The sequence below is a fragment of the Sus scrofa genome, chromosome 1, assembly GCF_000003025.6.
Source record: "Sus scrofa isolate TJ Tabasco breed Duroc chromosome 1, Sscrofa11.1, whole genome shotgun sequence".
Lineage (NCBI taxonomy): Eukaryota > Metazoa > Chordata > Mammalia > Artiodactyla > Suidae > Sus > Sus scrofa.
In genome coordinates, this window is record NC_010443.5 from 242679154 (window position 1) to 242698415 (window position 19262).

The 19262-nt window shown below is 43.1% G+C and overlaps 1 protein-coding gene across 3 annotated transcripts in view; it reads left to right on the plus strand.

The window, feature by feature from the left end:
* Positions 3368-19262, plus strand: part of PLPPR1 (phospholipid phosphatase related 1) — a 288102-nt gene continuing 272207 nt past the window's right edge. Inside the window, exon 1 of one of the 3 annotated variants that reach the window (XM_021066769.1) lies at positions 3368-3759. The gene's annotated coding sequence lies outside the window, so the exon portion shown is untranslated. The remainder of the gene's footprint in view (positions 3760-19262) is intronic. The other 2 variants (XM_021066742.1, XM_013993715.2) reach the window with 2 other exon arrangements.

A 19262-nucleotide genomic window follows, 5' to 3' on the forward strand; every position in this document is an offset into this window, starting at 1 on the left:
AGGGTGGTATTTGAAAATAACCAAAATTATAGTTAGAACACAGTTCAAATACAAATGCTAAATGTGTCTCATAATTATTAGACAATATTCAGAGCACAGCTTAAACACATACTGCATCACCATAGACTTGTTCTATTATCTCAGCAATATATAACCTAATGGAATTACTTTCATATGATTTTCTAGGATCCAAGATATCACTGTGGCATCTAGAGTTTTGGAAAGTTTTATGTTTAAACATTGTATCTATTACTGGTTTTTATTAATTTTGTATTTTTTATATTGATACTATATTCGAACAGCTAGTTCTTTAAAATATTTAATAGCTACTTCTCTCCCGCAAAATTCATACATAGCCAGGCAACAATACTCAGTTATTTTGCTGATATAGGATGTGGTTGTTTGTTGGTGGAGAGAGGTGCAAACTTTAGGAATTGTTCACTGGGTAGGGGGATGACTGCTAAGGCTGAAATCTGAATTTAAGGAGTGTTGAAAAATATCTGCAGCCTCTGAGATTCTTACCATCAATTTCTCTCAAAACCATCTGCAGATTTGTGCATATTAATTGGCTTCGGGCATTCTGTTACCTAGGAGGAGTAACACATTAGATAGCTAAAATTAGAAGGAAGGCAAAAAAAAAGTGAAAATACAAAGCCTGGTTAGCCAATGTCTGTAGAGCATTACAGCAGGAGACTCTGACTGCCAAACAGGAGGGGTCCTTAATCCCTGTGAGGTGTGAGTGGTAAAAAGTGCCTTGGGCATGTGTTACTGAAAACCTATGCTACCTCCCACTTGAGTCTGGACCTAAGTATGAAAGGGTGAGGGTTGGGGTTATTCGCCATTCACACTGCCACACAGCTTTAGAGCAAGCTTTTCACTTCGTGGATTTGAATACCTCAGTGATCAGGGTGATTGTGAGGGGGTGATGGAGGAACAAAAGGAAAATTGGAAGGCAGTTGGTTTTCATCTGTTTTATTTGTTTAAGCATGTGGCGGGGGAGGGGGGGGAGTAGCAACAACAGCCAGCCTTTAAAAAACATCATAATAATGAAAATGTTAACAACCAAATTAATAAAAGTTGCAGAGAGCTTGCTGTGTAATAGGCACTGTGTGCTGTGTTTTATGTACATTATCTCATTGAGTGTCACTGGTACTTGCCCCACTCTCCACAAGCAGTAAAAATCTCTTCCAGAACTGCTGTACACCCTCTTAATAGCAGCACCATAAAGGGATCCCACCTAATTTGCAATTCCAAATGTATCAAGTCTCCTTGACCTTATTAGAGCTTTGACAACGTGGGCATCAGGGGAGGGGCATGCCTTTCCTCCTCACCCAGGGGCAGGTACAGACAACACTGATAGTGCAGCCTGTCCAGGCAGCGTTGGAGGAAGGGCCTCAGTACCCTACAACTGACTGAGGGGTCTGCAAAGTTGAGACCTGCACTCACCCCCACCCCCTTTCTCTGTCCCAGGTCCATCTACTACTTGGATTCAGAGCCCATACTCACCTTGGGCTTACACAGTGCCAGGTAGGGGAGAATGGCTTTCATGCCTCAAGGCCCTACCAATGCCAACACCCTGAGATTCTGGTGAACACTAGTCATTGTTATGAAGGGAAAGTGATGCAAGCAGATCTGTCTTGGATGCCTTCCAAGAAGCCTGGTGCCAAGGGGAAGGCTTGAGAAAAAAACGGCATGGAAGTAGGAGCCCCAAATATGGTGAGTGGGGTGAGCTGTTCACTCTAGGGACCTTGCTGCTTTTCAGAAGGACCTGATCTCTTCTACCTGGTGGGCAGACTCAGACCCATTGTCCTGTAAACAAAGAGATGCTGCAGTTCTGCTCTTTTTGAGGAACTGCTGAGTGAAGGAACAGGCCACTAACACCCAGGGCACTTTTGCTTTTTAAACCCCCCCCATGTCTTTTCTCCTAAACTTTGCTTTTGTGGGTGGTATTTTGACATGCTGTTTTCTCTCCTCCAAGTGTGCTTTAGGGTTTGATCTAATTGTCCTGCTGTTCTGGTGTCACTTGGCATTATTATTGGGAAGATGAATGGGACAGGGGTCAGAGTTCAGCAGGAAGGCATCTGCTGCCTGCACTGCATAGTAGAAGTGCTCAGAGGTGATCTGTAATGAAAGCTTGGAAGAGATTTGTACAGAATAGGCTGTCTTCTATCCCTCTAATGCTGGGGTGACCAAAAAGTAGAGGAACCAAAAATGAACAAACAGGAGGTCATGATATCTTTTCTAGAGGGACCAAAAATGAACAAACAGGAGGTCATAATATCTTTACAAGGAGTTCCCTGCTTGGGATGGCTTTTCTTCTGTAGCAGAGAAAATGGGAGGGAAAGATGGTGATCAAATATGGAGAAGGTTGAAAACAGAAGCTCTTCAATGGGTCCTAACCACCAGCTAGTTTTGCTCATAGAACAATCTCACCAAAGAAAAAAAAAAAAGTTTCCACTCCATAGGCGAAACCACTCACCTAGCAAAGCCTCTCAGCCAGTGACTCCCCTGGCCTCAGGTTACTGTGCCACCGCCCTTGCAGGCTCAGGTTCTCTTACTGGACTTTCTTTGCATTGGCAGTTCTTACACTTTACCAAGTAGCCAGAATCCCCACTTATAAAGAATTGCTTTGGCATTCAAGGCAAGGGGGACAATGGCTCTATTGTTCTTCTGGCCTTCCTGAATAGGGCAAATGTCTCCTCCATCTAACCCCTTCACCAAAGGCGGCTGAGTTTGGAGCACTCCAAGGCTCACCTTCCCTCCACTTCCACTTTGTTCTTGGAAGACGGTTTTTGTGTGCCTCTCCCCATCCTTACCCCAGCAAACCTGTTTTGGGACCCGAGTGGACAGCTGCGTTTTTGTGCTCTTCACAGAGTGCAAGTTGGGAGGAGGAAGAAAGCAGCACAGACCAGGAAACTCGTTTTAGTTCAGATTCGACCTGCTGCCCGTAGTTCCTCCTGTACCACCGGAGACATGCACGCGGATCCCCCGTAGCGCAGAGGCCACAGAGTGGTCCGCCGGTACCCCGGCGCAAGCACTAAAACACACGGAGAGAACCAGGCGTTGCGAGGACTCCGAGCTGAAGCTGTCTCCTAGGATGGGTCGGGATCCCGCCACCGGCTTTGGGAATCGCGGGAGCGAGGGAGTCCCCATGCAAGGCGCACCTTTGCGTTTGGGTTTCCCAGCTGCCTTCCGGGAAATCCCGCCTAGCCCCCTGCAGCTGGGGGTGGGGAGAAGGGGCGGGAAGTGCAGGCTAGCTCCCCTCCACCCCGAGCTCGCTCTCCATGCTCTGCCTGCGCTGGGGAGTGAGCGCTCAGGATCCCCCTCTGAGCATGCGCAACCCGACGCCCTCCCCCGCCTCTCCCGCCTCCTCACCTCCGCCCCCTCCTCCGCCAGCCTTTTGCTCCTTCCTTTCATTAAACAAACAGGAGATCCTGAAACCTGGACCCTGTGCAAGCCGCAGCGCTAGGAAGAGGCGGAGGAGGAGGCAGAGCCGGGATGGGCGCCGAGGGAGATCGGTGATCCCGTGTACCCCCGCCCCATGCGCGCGCGCACACACTCTCACACATACACGCACACTCACTCGCACAAACACACACTCGTACACGCCCGCGCCGCGCGCTCGCCGGCTCCATCTCCCACGCAGGCGGAATGCAGCAGAACCCGGGGAGCGTGTCTCCAGCAGCTGCCTGAATGCACCTTGCTCCCGGGAACCGGACGGCCCAGTAGGGCGCAAGGGAGGACGCTTCACCTAGAGCGGTGAGTGGGTAGTCCGCAGCCGCTGGCCCCTCCGGGACGTCCGGGCGGCCGGACGCGGCGGCGCAGGTGGCTCAACCCGGCTTTCGGGCATCCAGGTGCAGATGAAGGCGGTGCCGGGGCGGTGCAGCGGGAGAGCCGATCCCAGAAAGGGTCGCTGCCTGAGAGGTGTCAGATTGACCCAGCGGAAAGCTACATCCTGCCTGCTCGTAAACTTTCCTCCCCTGTCATTTGGGCAACGTGGAGACAAAGGGGGCGTGGAGGCTCCTCCGTCCCGTTCCACCCTCCAGGCTGCATTCTGGGCTGCGACCCGAGCCCGCGTGCGGGGGCCGCGGGGGGCGGGTCGGGGTGGGCGCCCTGCAGGTAGATGGTGCCAAGTCTTTCCGCCCGGGCGAGGGTTGGGATTTCTCACCCCTAGCTGTAAGCAGTTGCCTTTGATTTTCCCTCAGGCGTGGGCACCTGTCATCCTTTCCTCCTCCTCCTCCACCCTGCACTCTAGGCTCATCATAGTTGGGGGGGGGTGTCACCTGGAGAATTGGAGGGGCAGCCTTTGGATTTCTCATTCAGCGCCAGTGCCACAGGCGCCGGGGTGAGGCTTAGGTCAGTGCGGGGATGAATGATTAGTTACTAAAAGGCTTGCCATAATCACCTCCTAGAAACGCTGGGCGCAGGGATGTCTCTTCCCTTGGGAAGGCGCCGTCTTCACGCACACTGGGGCGGCAGCGCTGGGAGCTAGGCTGGGCTGCTGTGGCTGCGGCTGCAGCCAGAGAAGCTGGGGCTTTAATTTTTGCCCTGGGGTTTTATGACACACACATGTGGAATATGTGGAGGATTCTGGGTTATTTTTCTTTGTAGGGATACCATTTTTCCTTTTAACCTCTTTCAAGGGAGAGATTCTGTAGCCTGATATCTAGCTGGAGGATAGGCACCTTTCTGAATATCTCTTTGGTCCCAGGGAAGAGGTCCTGAGAAAAGGATTCCCCAAAAGGCCAGTTCCTTTGGGGCGGGGTCTGGGAGTACACAGCGCCTGCAGGCCCCTGGGAATAGCCTCAATCTAATGGTCCTTTGAAACAGCAGAGATTGGGTCAGCATGTGGAGTCCAGGACTGGGACAAAGGGGACTGGAAGAAGGATAGATGATGGCCATTTAGGAGAGGAGTGACTAGAGGCCAGTTGAAGCCAGAAGGGGTTGGCTGGGAAGCCAGGTACCCTTGCATCCTTCGAGCAATTCCTATACCCTTTCTACTTCTTCTGTGGTTGGTGGCTTTATTTATCTGGTGGAATTCTAATTTGGAGATTTCTGGACTGTCACATCTGGAGCATAAAAGACTTGGCTATTCCTGAACTAACCTTTAACACAATCGCAAATTAGTTCTGTAAGTCTAGAAAATGCCATGTGTGAAAGTTTCTCTGTCTTGGCAGTTTGTTCATACCTGGAAGGTGCAAGTGGGCAGACAGGTATATTGGTGGGGGTGGGGGGTTCTCTTCCTCAGGAGCTTTGAATTTGTAAGAGAGTTATGTTGGGAGCCTGGCAGCCAAGCTGATGCTGAGAAGAGAAAACACTAGAAGCTCAGATCCAGTACTTGTGACTATGGACTATGGGTATTCCCTTTTCTTTAAGATGACTTGCAAAGGCCATCTCTACTGCTCTGGGACCTTTTTAAATTTAAATTTTAAACATTTTGTAACTTCTTTTAAGTGGGAGAGAGCATGATATATAGGATGTTAGTTAAGAAAGTTCACTTATGAAACCTTGACTCAAAAGGCAGCATTGCCAAAGGTGAAGAAATTTTTGAGAAAGGAAAAAAAAAAAAAACACCCAAAAACCAAGGGGATTTGGAAAAGGCTGCATATTACTAAAACAGCTTTACTTTTATGATTTTAAAAAAGCATTTAGTAAGATAGAAGTCTGAAAGTTTTTTCTTCTTTACTTTTTTCAAACAACTATTGAAGTAAAGACCTTTCCAGAAATGTTGTTAAAATCGGCATAGTGGGGGTTTAGATATAATTGGCAGCACATGCCCCTTTTTATTTTATGGTGAATATTCACATCATTTTTGTTGCAAAACTTGGCAAGAAAATATTAAGATTATTTTTTGACTTTTACTGGAGCTCTCTTTTCTCTCTTTATCATCTATTTCTTCTTCCTACATCTGCAAGTTCAATTCATCTTGGTTATATTCAGATTCTCTTTTCAAGGACTTATTGATCACCTGTCCCATATTTGGCATTGGAGGTCATATAAAAATGTATAACATTGTTTTGGTCCTCAGAGGGCTTATAATCCAGCTGTCAATACAAGATTAACACACATGAAATAATCAGAGTAAGATAGGTTTGTACTGTCCTGTGAGCTCTTTACATGCATGCTGTGTACTCCACCCCCCTTCCTGGCATTTCTCAACATGCAGAAAACACAAATCAGCACTTATTATGTGCGGGAGGCTGTAGAAAAATAAAGGAAGTGAAAAATAGTTTTAGCTTTCATGGCTGGGAAAACAGGTATTTAGTTAACTATGATGCAATCTGATTAACGGTTATAATTGTAGTGTAGATCAAGTGCCAATAGTAGGGACATGGAAGTGATTTTTTTTTTCCTTCTCCTGAGGGATTTGACTAGAGCGTCTTTGAGATATTTTTTTAAAAATTAATCATCTTTTACCAGGTAGGAAAGGATAGAAAGGGCATTCTAGGCAGAGGAAATGTGTGAGCATGCCAGATGAGTTGGGGTAACTACGAGCCATCCCTTGTGGCTAGAGCACAGTGTGCTGGAGTGTGGATACAGAGCTGAACAGCAGCTAGGTGACACTATTGAACAGCTAATGACATGGAACAAGTGTTTGGGCAGGAGTATGCCCAGGATGCTCTGGAAGCACAAAGGGAGGGCATCCACCTAAAGGAAAGTAAGAAGATCAGGAAGGTTTCTTAGGGTGGTTGAGGTGAGTTAAGTCTTCAACATACAAAGAGAGTGGCTTTCCAGATAGGAAAAAACTGTAGGAGTTCCTGTCGTGGCTCAGTGGTAATAAGTCCAACTTGTATCCATGAGGACACAGGTTCGATCCCTGGCCATCCTCAGTGAGTTAAGTATCCAGTGTTGCTGCAAGCTGTGGTGAAGGTTGCAGATGAAGCTTGTATCTGGCCTTGCTGTAGCTGTGGTGTAGGCTGGCAGCTGTATCTTTGATTTGATCCCCAGCCTGGGAACTTCCATATGTCATGGATACAGTCCTAAAAAGACAAAACAAAACAAAACAAATAATTATATGAGAAGTGGAAGTTATTCTGTGTGGCTGCAGGGAGGTGTGTGGGTTCTCAGTTCTGTGGAGTAGCAGACCATCGGGCCAGAGAGTTAGGCAGAGATCAACTGTGCATGGAAATATACCAAGCAACAGAGCTTCAAGCTCATCTGAAAGGCTAGGAGAGAGAGAGCTTGCTGGTCCAGAGAGCTTGAGACCTGCTTAGATGTGCAGCAGAGAAAGATGGCTGTGACCGGAGAGTGGAGGATGGACTGAAGGTGGTGAGACTGAAGGCAGGGAGCTGAGAGTGGAAATGTAGGTGTGAAGTGATGAGGATGGTGGCAGTGGGGGTAGAGAGGAGGAGATATATCTGGGAGACAAGTGAGAAAGTAAACCTGTTCATTTAAGAAGGGCCACCTTAGGAGTTCCTTGGTGGTCTGGTGGTTAGGATACAGAGCTTTCACCGCTGTGGTCTGGGTTTAGTCCCTAGTCTGAGAACTGAGATCGCGTATTAGGCTGGTGCATGCCATGGCCAAAAAGGAAAAGGGAGGTGCCCTCCTTCTGTGTGCCCCCACCTCACCTTCTACTTTCCCAGCATTCACCATTCACTTGTGTAGCTCTTTCCTGTATTTGGAGGGAAAGGTAATCACAGCTGCATGTGCAGCATTCATTATAGGCTTGGTACAGAGTAGGAACTCAATAAGTATGTGTGGAATGAATGATTAAGTCAGTGAATGAGAAATCCAGTCATAAAGCAATGATTCCTGTATTAGAACAGTAGAAGCTAAATCATGGCTTCCATTTCTCCAAGGGGGTCAGCACTGGGGAGGTCAGTGCCCTAAATGACCCAGGGAAACTACCTCTATGTACAACTGTCCTCTGAAGTGCCAGTAAAAAAGCAGCATTGTGACATCACATTTTTTTCTATCTAAAAAATTCTATCATTGGCTCATTCTGGAAACAACAGCATTTAGTGTAGTTCCTGATGCATAGTAGACTGACAGTAAACATGAATCCTCTTTATTTTCTTCCTTAATTGTCAGAATTTTCTGATTGCATGTACTTTGCTCAAACTTTTAAGGTAATCTTGGGCCAGGGAATTTGTAAGCCATGGGATCTCATTTACAGAGCACATAGCATCTTGGCACCTGAAATGAGGGCCAGAACACCTGTATTTGTTCCCATCATCAACCACGCAGCTCTATGAACCAGGTCCCTTACTGAACCGAACCTGAGCATGTTGCATTCCAATTTTTTTTTTTGGAAGTGCAAAAAAACAAATTTTTCATTACTTTCTTTGAAGTGCACAAACCTTAAATGTACAGGTTGTTGAGTTCCAATCTTAAAATCCCAGCAAGATGTCAGAATGGATGAAACATGAGTATTTGTTTTCAGGTTGACTGTGGGGTAAAAGAGAAGGTGTATCAGGGATAGCACTTTGGGTTTAAACTTTGGTAGCTGGGTGAAAGGAGGAATAGGGAGGATGGTTAGGTCGGAAAAGTGAAAGGCTCAATGCTGTCTTGTGGGGAACTAATTTTGGGGTTATAATGGAAGATCCTAGAAAGTAGTGTAGCCAGCTACTTTCACCGTAAGTATCAACTACTGTTTTTATTAAGGGAGAGGATGGAGAGCAGGAAACCATAGAGCCAAAGACTGAATCTCAGCATTTAGCAAAAAGCAGGGATTCAGGAGAGAGATGCATACCATAGAGTACTCAGACAAGATGGGGGAAGAACTGGTGTGAAAGCGGATGCCTAAGAGAATCATGAGAAGTGATGGTCACACTTCAGAGATGCAGTCCCCGCTGTGCCTCAGGCCTGCCTGAGTGCCTCCATGTGGAATTTCATTCAGTCCCCACATCGAATGTGGTTCCCTTTTCTGTCTGACAGCCAAGGTGGAGATGGAGTGATTCCAAGAGCTGGTCCAAAATTACCAAGCTGGGAAGTGGCAGAATCAGGTCTCCAAGCCCATTTTAATAATTCTACAAATTGTTTCTGCTCATCCAAGATGTAAATGACCAGGATGGTTTTCCATGAGGAGAGGTTGAAAAGATTGAAAGTAAGGAACTGCAAAAAGCAGTGAAAAGGGGTTCACTGGTGCTGTTGAGAAAGCAATTTTAGGACAGCACGTGTTCAGAAGCCGTATCTCAGGGAGTTCAGTGGGGAATGAGAGGTAAAAAAATTCAGGCAAGGTGTACCTATCAGTCATTTGTGAAGGTGGCTGGGGGAAAGAGTTTGGAGACCGAGGGAGAAGGAGCAGAGAGCCTGAACTGCCGTTTTCATCACGGGGGAGCTGATGGTGAGTGCTGGTGTCTAAGGAGAAAAGGTATGGGGAATGTGAGCAGAAGAGAAGAGATGGAGGAGGAAGGAAGTCTCTCTATAGGAGCATGGACAGATGTGGGGTGTGCTCTTCTCCCCCAGAACCCAAAAACCGACTGAGATGCTTACCAAAGCCCAGAGAATTCACTTCCCAAGTGTCCTGGAAACGTAAGGGGCCTCTGAGTGCCGCACCCTGAGGGCGTCACTGGGACATGTAGGGGGGATGAACCTTGTTTATCTAGCACAGAGAACAGACTCTGGAGGTACATAGGTTCTTTTTGAATTGTGGCTCTGTCACTTACCAGCTATGCATCTTCGAACACACAGTTTATTTCTCTGTGCTTCAATTTTCTCCTGCTCCTAAGATGGAGATAACCATCTTAACCCATCACATGGAATTTTGGAGATTATATGAGTTAATATTTGTAGACCTTGGCACAGAGTAAGTGCTCAGTAAGTGGTAGGTATTATGTGTGACAACAGTGAGGTTAAAAACAAAGTGTGACTTTATGTTCAGGACCCTAGAGATAGGGTCCCCCAGTGTTTGCTTAAAAATAATTTTGTTTGGTTAATAAATAGCTGGCTCTAATCATATTTTCCTAAGTGCAGGAATTAAATCAGCCAATACAAATATTGCAGGAGCTGACCACTGTCATAAGCCCAGGTAGGGTGGGCTTGTGCTGGGTGTGTCTACCTACAGCATGTGCCTTATTGCCTCTTCCTTATGCCTGTCTGGGGAACATGAAAGTTCGCTTGTCTTTAAGCTGGTCCTCACGTTCTTTAGGCTCATGGGCATCACATAACAGCTACTTAGCTGTTTAGAAAATTGTATTAATTATAGCATTGCTGTGGTAATGAGGGATATAAACTCTAAACATCTCAAATGTGAGGTTTGCATCATTCTTTGAGAATTAAGAGGCTTTCATCTTCCTAGAAAAGTTTGTACTGTGTTCTAAAATAGAATCCCCAGTGGATATGGAAGGCCCATCATCTAGCTAGTTGGCAGCAGGGAAGTGACTGGAGCTTAGATTTGACCATAACTCAGTGCTCTTTGCATTACACTCTGCGAGGTACTTTTATGATTGCTCTGTAATCAAAGACTGATTTTTATTTGTTTATTTCATCCATCCTATTTATGTTTCAGCCAAATTAAACTTATTGCAGTTCTCCAACTGAGCTTTTTCTCTTTTACCTTTAGGTCTTTGGCCATGCTGTTCTCTCTGGAATTTCCTCCTTGCCTCCACCTGCCTAACTCCTTGGTCCTTTAAGTCAGAGTCACTTTCTAGGGAAGGTTGTCCTGACTTTTTAGTATTAGAGTTAGCTTCCATTTCTATGTGTTTCTGTGGTCCTCAACTTTGTATTTTCAGCACCTAATGTAGTGTGTGTCACATAGTAATTGATCGGGTTGAGTGTAATTCATTTTGGATTGAATGACAGGGAATGAATCTTGTTCTTTTGAGTCATTACTGATTCCCCAATAATACAGTTTCATGTTATAGAAAATAGTATGATTTTCAGGTTCATGGGTTCACTGGGAATTTTCTAATCAGAGTCCCAAGAGAAACAAGATGAGGAGACTGAGAACAGGAAAGATTCAGTGACTTACCTGAGAATTGGGACCAGAGTCCCAGCTCCTGATTTCAGCTGCAGCGTCTACCAGGGCCTAGATCAGGGCAGACTGAGGGAGGCAGGGTCCTGTAATTTCAGGGATGGTTCCTGCCTTTATTTAAAATTTTGAAGTTTTGTTCATCATGGGTTTTTTTTTGCATTCATGTTGATTTTCTTAAGTAGTGCATTGAAATATTGTTTATCCTGATTACTGAGTTTGCAGGCAACCCCTTTACATTTTATGCCCAGTATAAGTACCTTTCTGGCCTCACCCTAGTCCTGGCTCTGCTCTTTCCACTTCTTAGCCTTCAACATTGGTGTAAGAATGCAGTTACACTATGGAAGGCATAGGCCTTAATTGAAGGTATCAAAGGAAACACCATTTAACATGGTGGTATGAGCTGTTAATAAACGTTTTATGACCTGGCTGATCTGCTAATTAGTAAATGTTACATTCATAGCATAAAATCAAGGCCAAAAGGAAAAAAGTAAAAGTTGAAAGAAACTCTATCATCTCCCTATATATTTATCTCAGGGACAGTGTAGAGATTGTCTTCATTTATAAGTTTATGTATGTTGTTACTTATGCATATCTATATTTTTGAGTTTTTTTGAAGACACAAGATGGAAAAAGGAAAAAATCATTCCACTCATCAACTTTGTGGGTCTTGGCTTATGGCACCACTGGCCTATTTTGAAGATATGAGATCAGAAGTTTAAAAAAATTGGCCATTTCTGTCCCCAGAATAGGAAAGGAAGGAAAAGAAGCATTAATGGAAAGGAGAAAAAGAGATAAAGAGAGGGAATTTTGAGGGGGGTATCTGCTAAATTCCATCCAAGGTACTACTATCAAGTCTAGAAGGGGCTTTACCTATGTTATTTCATTAATTTCTACAGCATGCTGGAATAGGTGTTTATATCTCCACCTGACAGTTGAGCAAACCAAGTCTCAGGAAGGTGAGTTAGCTTACCACGCTCTCAAGGCTGGAGCTGGATTCACACCCAGGTTTGAGTTCAAAGACTGCACTCATCCAACTTCATCCTTCTGATTCTCCAAGCCTTGGGGTGACATATCACCTCATCACCTCCTGCTATCATCAAAGCCTTAGGGCCAGGGCTTCACAAGCTTGTTTGGGTTTGCTGGATGAGAAATCCGTAGTCAGTTCGCATCTCTGCCATTACTCCCTCCCTTTACAGTACATTTATCTTTTCCCATTCACCAGTAACAACAGAAAGCAGAGTTGCACACACATAGGATAAATACACTTTGTGTGTGTGTGTGTATGTCATAAATTTTTACATGACACATGAGCACATATTTTATATTACCTCCATTATGTTAGAAAGGGCTTTTTCTTTGGCTATTATGGCATCAAGTGTTCCAGAAATGCTCACACTCACAGACTGATGAAAAAGGTGATTATAATTATTGGAGCAAATCCGTCCAGATGAAGGGTAATGTATTTGCACAGCTGATGGTCAAGGGTTTCTGGGGTGCTCTTTTATTGACATTTCTGTTGAGTAGCCATGGAGCAGTGACCCCAACCCCCAACATTTTAAATTCAATGAAAGCTGCAATCAAGTGGAATTGGATATAATTAACAAGAAATAAAATCTGGTGGAGAGTAATGCTGTTGAGCTCAGAGCTGTATAAGCTGAGCATGTTTTATCGTATTCCCACCTCCTCTCTCCTAGTTTTTGCTCACTGTTGCTTCCAGGCAAAGCCACACACTCAAATGCTCCAATAACCAGCCCACAGCCTTCTCTCCTGGGGGTCACAGGACCGGAAAAAAAAAAAAGTAAGACCTTTTCATTCACACTGTGTTAACTGGAAAAAACATCATATCTCTGTGTCCTTTTTTTTCTGAAGTGTAAAAACAAGGCAATGGCTCAGGCTTGAGAAAATCTTTTGGGTTTAGTTTTTTACATGGGCTGACATGTAACATGTGACACAATTCCTGGGCAGACTAGTTTGGAACAAATAGAGTGTTTTAGCAATCAAAAAACCTAACCAATTATATATGTACTGCAGTCTTATACAAAATGCAGATGTAAAGAAGTGCATGGTGTGGAAAGTAAAAATCAGTCATTATTTTTGCCCTAGCCTTTTTCCCAGAAAACCACTGCCAGTTGTTTAGTGTATGTTCCTACATTTTTGGTCCCTTAATACTTACATATGTTATTCTTTTTCTTTTTTAAAAAGATGGGGTTATACTTTATATATTATTTTATCATTTACTTTTAGTTATAATTTCAAATGAAAGCATTTTCTTTAGATTATTAAGCATTTGGTAAATATTACTATTCTATAAATAGGATGAATGCTGCTTTCTGTCCTAAAATAGAGCTCAGCTGACATATCTTAGGGTCTTTGGCCATCTGTCCTTATATATGTTGTAGATAGAGTCAATGAGAAAATATTTTCTGAGCTCCTTTTAGGGGCAACCTACTAGACCATGTGTTTTTCTGGAGCTCATCATCCATCTAGCAAGAGATAAAATAATAAGGGGGCTTAATTTGAACTTCATGAATAGCAATGGCTGTAAATTCTCCTTGATTCATGGGATTGCTGGAAAGGATAGTCCGTTTCAATTGTTTTATTTTTTTCTGATGAGAAAATTGAGGTCTATAGAGATTAAGTGACTTGTCCAAGGTCCCACAGCTGGTGCTTGGAGAGGCTGTCATGACAGGCTGGTTTCTAGCCTATTAAGCTGATTCTGTCACACCTGACTGCAAAGCAGCCCTCACACCTGGAAGAGGGAACAAAGGAACTCAGGATTGTTCTGAATGAGGGACAAGTGTCTCAGTTGGAGCCACTGGCTCTCAGACACAGGAGTCTCTGGTGGTGGACTTACTTTTGCAGGAAAGACACCATTTCACTGTGAACAACTTGAAACATTAAAACTTTCTTCCGGTTTGAGTCAGATTCTGCTTCCCTTTTGCTGCAGGGGGCCAGATGTCTGGGTTAAGGGGTACAGCTCGTGTGGAATATGAAATTAAATGCTGCCCAAGAAATCCAACTTCATTTTATATAGACTCATTGTATAGCACCCCAACAATTGAGCATATTGAACACAAACTGTGCATTTATAAGGAAAATAAATCTGGAAAACTGAGAACATTTAGCATGCGCACCTTCTGACTTCTATATGTGACCCTCTAGTGAAGAAATGTACATTTGTATAGGAAATCTTGCCACCTTGGCATCTTTAAGTATGAAATTAGTTAATCAGTGACTCGGATTGTGGGTGAAATGCTGACATGTGTTCTGAGTGGTTTTTTGCATCTGTGTGATCAGCAACCAGAGACAGCTTCGGGGAGGATGGGATTGCCCTGAGGTTGTCCTGGGAGTTTCCCTTGGAGAAGCTGTAAAAGGTGTGGTAGCATTCATTGCCTGAACACCTGAGCCCAGGTCTTGATCTCTGGGGATTTCCATGGGGAGCAGTTATTGGATTTTTTAAAAAATAATTCTTTTGCTTTAAGTAGAAGTTTTCACTCACTTTAAATATCAACTATATAGAAGAATTTTACCAAAACTAATTGAAAGGAAATGTAAAATTCTTGGAAAGTTTTAAAAGAAAGCATATGCTAAAATCATTCTTAAAAGAGGTTGTTCTATATGAGTCATCAGGACAAGCCAGTTGTGAGGCAGGTTGATAAGATCCTAAACTCTGTCCTCTATATACATGGAGAAAATAGAATTTATAGGAAAAGGGCTGGAAGAAGAGAAATCTAAACATTCAAAACTGGGTGAACTGATTGGTGTTGCAAGAAGGTCAAAGTCATGAGAAAATAAATCAGAATTTATCATATCATAGAATTTATCATATCATGTACCCCTTTTCTGATGGGGCATCTGGCATAGAAAATTCACCATAGTCTTTCACCAAACGTTAGTCTTCATCCAAGAGGAGACCTTTCCCCTCTTTCTCTCAGATCTCAGTTTTGCTATAAATCTTTGTTCCTCAAACTTTTCCTTGAATTTAAAATTCTTTATTGTTAGTGGATCCAAGGGGGCAGTTCATGAGACTGGGGCTTATTTTTCCTCTTGTTCCCCAGAAATCACATAGTGCCACCCCAAGGATACTTTCTGTCAAGGAATTTTTTTCTGGCCTGTTGCATCCTTTATTAGCAAAGACAATATCTGCCCACCAAGTTTTCCTCATTTTTCTCTCACTGGTGTTAGATCCACTCCAGCTCCATCCTAGAAATAATGGTAAGTTACCTTTAAGTAGATTGAGTTTTCAAGTAAACTTGCTTCTGAACCCCCATAACCACATGAAGAAACAAGAACTTTTTTTTTTTCTTCAATAGAATTACTTCTCAGAGTTCCTGTTGTGGCTCAGTGGTTAACAAACCTGACTAGTATCCGTCAGAACGCAGGTTGGATCCCTGGCCTCCCCCAGTGGATTAAGGATCCTGTGTTGCTGTGAGCTGTGGTATAGGTGGCAGATGTGGCTCAGATCTGGCATTGCTATGGCTGTGGCATAGGCAGGTGGCTACAGCTCCAATTGGACCCCTAGCCTGGGAACTTCCATATGGATGCAGTCCTAAAAAGACAAAAAAAAAAAAATTATTTCTCAATTTGAGTTTAGGAAATGGCAGTAACTTCAGTGATGATCATTTTGACCAAAAGGAACTTTCACCAAATTATAATGCCTTGGGTAATATTTTGTTAGTCAAGGTGCTCAAGTATTATTAAAATGTGGATTAGAAAGAATAATTGCTCCATTATCATAGAAGAGGAAACATAAACATCACCTTAATAATTATTCCGTATGGACTTCAAACAGGAGAGTTTCTCCTCTGATGGCTCTTTTCTCCAGAACTACCTTTCTGTTGAATTTGTCTTTGTCCATCACCTTTCTCATTTAAGATGGCCCCTGCTGCAGTCTTTAAGGCATGATTCCCACCCCCACCCCTGGACACTTTGCATCCCATATCCACCCCCAGCTCCTGAGCTGGAACATATAGACCATTTGGAAATGATGGAATGTAGTGAAAAGTATGAAATTTCCATCCAAAGGTTGGAGACTGAGCCTTGACGATATCATTTATTGTATGACCTGAGAGTTTTCTTAACCTCTCTAGATTTAATTTCTTTGTTTGTAAAGTGAGGAGAAAGGTAACTCCTAAAGAATTGTTTCGAGATAATGGGTGAGGAGGTAAATTCTAAAATTCTGTAAAAGTGTTCATTTATTAGTACATTATTTGTAATTCAGCATCATCATTTTATAGAAAATGAAGGGGAACGAAGTAATTCTTCCAGAGATGCAGGCTCAAATTTTTACTATTCATTTGGCAGCTGAAAAACAAAGCTTGTAGTATGAGTCAGATGGAAATGCATGTGCTGGCTGAGGATATAAATCATCCTAAGATCAGATGCGTTTCTTTTTGGTATGACTCAGAAGTGTTCTGTTGTAAACAGAGTACACGTTTGGCATTCATACAAGGAATCACTTCACCTAGTTTGCCCCAAATTGACTACCTAAAGCTATTAAGTTTTATGCTTTGCTATGCCCCCATTTTAATATGCAGCGCATCTGAGATTATCTAGAGGAGCTGAGAAGGTTCTTATCCTTGATTTAAAAAAAGTAGTGGGTAGAGGAAGGGGCTGCTTACAGAAAAGGAGGGTGGCAAAGACAAAGGAAGGAGAGGTCTGAGCTGATTCAGAAGGAATCAGCTATTTCACATGAACCTAAAATAGAAGCAGAAGCTTTGTCAGAGATGTGTGTTTCAAATGCATCAATTCAGTCCCATACCCTTTGCCTCTAAGAGTTGGAAAAATCAAAACCATTTTGGTGAAAATCACCAGGAAAATTCAACTGGATGAGTAGGCAAGACCTGATCAGGCTTATTGAGGTCTTAATGTCTGCCAGGCAATAGTTGAAACTAGACACATTCCTTTTCTTTGATTATTGGACATATTTGAGCATTCAGTGAATAGATGTTTGTTAAATGGATGAATAAATGGAAGAGTAATGGAAGAGTGAGTCATGAATGAAAGGGAGTACTCTGAGCTTCTGAGATTGGAAGCTGTTGTCTAATACAGTAACCTTAAGTGGGCATTGGGTAGAGAGAGGATGAAACAAAAATATGCTGGGTCAGAGACTCCAGATTATTGTTCATATTTTAGCAAGATGTGTTCAGAAAAAGGCTTGCTTCAGAGCTATGTAGGTGGTAAGTAATTATATAACCTGATGCTTAAAGTATGATATCATTGTTCTGCCACAGAGACATATAGTATAGGATAATGAGCCGAGCATGGGATCTGGAATCCAGCAGATGATTTTCAGTTCTGCTTTACTAGCTTTGACATGGGCAAAATATTTAACCTTTCCAACCTTCAATTTGCTCATCTAAAAATGGGTTCATAACACTCTCTCACAGGATTATTGTAAGGAGTATCTTGAGTTGTCTTTAAGTCTCCTGGCATATTGTTCATTCTTTTTCTTCTTCTTTTTTTTGTCTTTTGTCATTTTAGGGCTGCATCTGTGGCATATGGAGGTTTCCAGGCTAGGTGTCAAATCGGACCTATAGTTACTGGCCTACTCCACAGCCACAGCAAAAACATTGTTCATTCTTAATAAATGTCAGTTGCCTTCTTTTATCCTTACTCTTGGACAAAATATCAGCAACACCCTTCAGAAACAGACATGTTAAAAATGAACAAAGAGGAGTTACCACTGTGGCTCCATGGGTTAAGAACCTGACATAGTGTCTGTGAGGATGTGTGTTTGATCCCTGGCCTTAGTGGCTTAAGAATCTGGCATTGCTGCAAGCTCCAGCGTAGGTCGAAGATGTGGTTTGAATCTGACATTGCTGTGGCTGTGGTGTAGGCTGGCAGCTACAGCTCCAATTCAACCCCTAGCACCTGCCATATGCCTTGGGTATGGCCATGAAAACAAAACAAAACAAAAATGAACAAAAGAAAATGTAGCTCTTCCAACACTGGTTTACTCTGACAAAACCCAGCATATACATTCTAAAACAAATTGATGTTTTTAGAAATGTACTACGCTGGGGGCTTGCAAAACACAAACTTCACCTTATCAGTTGCTCCATGTGGGCTTCACTCAGAATAGTCTCTCCTTTGATATTTTCCCAGTCTTCTGCCCCCTTTCTCTGAGCTACCTTCCCTTTGCATTTCCTGCTGTCTACTCTTTTGCCCATTTTAGATAGCTCTTGCTGCTAATCCCTAACTCACAACTCCCACCCCTCCCCTAGACATCTTTCAAGTCCATACCCTCACCCACCACAGCAGAAGAATGATCAAGTTTTGTTGTTTTCTTTTCCATCATGTGTCCCTATTCATCAACTCTCTTATTCTTACCAAAACCACTAACCTTCCCCCTTTTATTCCCTATTTTTTTCTCAACCCTTAGTTTCCTTAGTTCATCCTGGCTATTACTGTTCTTACGAATCCTTGTGATTATTTTATTTTAATGTATTTATCTCTTTTATGTGTCCCTTTTTATATGCGATCTTCAGAATGGAGCTTATTGAAACCCAACCTTGTGTAGTCACCCTAGTCTCTCTAGATAATTCACCTTTCCTTCCTAAGCAGAATCATTTATAGTTTTTTTATGATGATGAAAATAACTACTATTTATTGAGCACTTACATGTCCAGAACATTTTTAAATGATCTCATTTATCCTTGCAGCATCCTTCTGAGATAGGTGCTATTTTCATCCATACTTCAAAAATGAGGAACTTTAAGTAAACATTCATTGCATAATTGTTGTGTGACAGGTACTATACCAGTTGCTTCATGCATATATCATTATCTCATCTAAACCTAATTAACAGCTCCATGAGGTGTCATGTATACTTTTTGAGTCACAATTTTTACCCTTGAGATTGTCTTCCTCTCACATATGTACACCTAGCGTTTTAACTTTTAATTTCTAGAGTTTGAGATTAAGGGATTTTGCTCCTTTCTTCTCTGGAATCCTTACAATAGTCCCCCTTGGCTGTCATGAACTCTCATGTTCCTATTTTAAGGATGTTTTCTTCACCCCCTATCACTGTTGATTAGAATAAGTCACAGAATAGGAATCCACTTAATGAGTTCACCCATTCTTTGAGAAATGAAATCACCAAGAGAATGGTTAAGTGTGTACCCAGGCACTGGGTTAGTCAAGTTGTTTGTTGGGTAGAATGTGGATATTTGTCTTCCATCCTGCCATGGAGTCCATTCTGTGCTTTGTATCAGGAACACATTTTTGCTGTCCTTCTTCAGCCTGAGCAGTCTCCACTGAAATTGTATGATGGTATCACTTCAGTTTTTCTCTCCTTTCATTTTTTTCATCCCCACCGTAGATTGTAGCCAACATGAATCTTCTC